This window comes from Carassius carassius, chromosome 46, assembly GCF_963082965.1.
Source record: "Carassius carassius chromosome 46, fCarCar2.1, whole genome shotgun sequence".
NCBI classification, from domain to species: domain Eukaryota; kingdom Metazoa; phylum Chordata; class Actinopteri; order Cypriniformes; family Cyprinidae; genus Carassius; species Carassius carassius.
Window position 1 is genome coordinate 8,017,315 of NC_081800.1, and position 1,484 is coordinate 8,018,798.

The 1,484-nt window shown below is 34.4% G+C and overlaps 1 long non-coding RNA gene across 1 annotated transcript; it reads right to left on the reverse strand.

The window, feature by feature from the left end:
• Nucleotides 1-313: 313 nt before the first annotated feature.
• LOC132129142 (uncharacterized) lies at nt 314-1,228 on the reverse strand. The gene is made up of 2 exons (XR_009428442.1): nt 957-1,228; nt 314-922 (listed from the first exon to the last, which is right to left on the reverse strand). It is a non-coding gene; the product is annotated as an uncharacterized LOC132129142 (long non-coding RNA).
• Nucleotides 1,229-1,484: the final 256 nt, after the last annotated feature.

Genomic DNA, 1,484 nt, shown 5'->3' on the forward strand with positions numbered 1-1,484 from the left:
AGGTTGTGAACGTATCACTATGACTTCATGTTCGGTATCTTTAGGTTTGCTGTCAAAAAAGCCAATGTGAACGCTAAGCGGACCACGACCAAATGTATTGTTTTCTTTTTTCGTCCAGACCAAACAAACCAAGAGAACCGACTTACAATTGTGAAAACACCCTCTGTGAATCAGTCAGTGCTTCTGAACTTTTTTATAACATTTGAGAGTTATGTAGGCCTAAAAAAAAATATTTAAATGATTTAAACATGTCACAAGGTAACACATGGCACAAACCATAGCAAAAAAAAAAAAAAAGACCAATACAAAGCAATTTTAGCATTCAACACTTTATTCACAAAGTAATGAGCACTATCAAATGTTCACTGGTAAACCAAAACCAAAATATAGGTATGATAAATCTACAGAACTGTACAAGACTTTGTTAATCCCATCTGATCTTTTTTAAATTTCAAAAACAGCATTCCCTTTGAAAGTGCCAAAGGAAAATGTCTCCTTCTCTCCGCATCGTCTCCTATCCTTCAGTTTATGCACAGTACATCTTTATAACAATTATGATGGTTTTTAAAACAACCATACACAATCTCAGACAAAACTGCTTTTAGTACAGCCACTGGAGATGAGGGATGGATGATATACACTGATATGAAATATGTGAACACAATGAACTGTACTGGACTGATCAGGCATCAGATTATTACCCTCTTGAACATTATAATCTCAATCACAATCATCAAAGAACCAAACTGATCTCAAGACAGGGATGGACGAAATACATCTGGAAGGTAATAATTTAAACAATATTAGATACTTCACCTTAAAAAACTGAATATGTGTATTAAAGAACTGTTAAAAATATGCTGCATAAATAAACCTCAAGATAGAGTGATATCTTTATGTCTGGTGGTCTGTTTAGCTTCAACTGCGTAATAAAAAAATGTCCTTTAACCATTTACATTGCAAACGCACATTAAAATACATCCATCCATTCATATATTTTGCTCTGATATTTGTAGCATTGTGTATAGCAAAAGTTTTATGAACAAGCTAAGGTTACAAATATGAGGTGGCATGTTCGGTACATTAAAATTTCTTTCTCGATGTGTTTGGGGAAAACATAATTTTCTGTCAAATACACATAATGATAAATACATCAAACGAACCATTTTTCTATCTTTTTTTGTTTTGGTAGTTGGTTCAACTTATTATGCTGCAATAAGCATCCAGGAACCTAATGCGTTTAACAGACCAGAAATAGATGATCCTCCAATAACCAACAGGTCTGGTGTTTGGGTGCACTTTGGATTCCCTGTAAGCTATAAGGGTGATGGAAAGAGAGTGGTGGATAAAAAAAACAACGATATGTCGCATCTAGGGTGCACCAGCGGGAATACAAAAAAAAAAAATAACTAATGTAATGTAATTGAGCCCTGTTACAATATTCCTTCACGAGCCCATTTCAGACAGACCGTAATTCCTGCTTT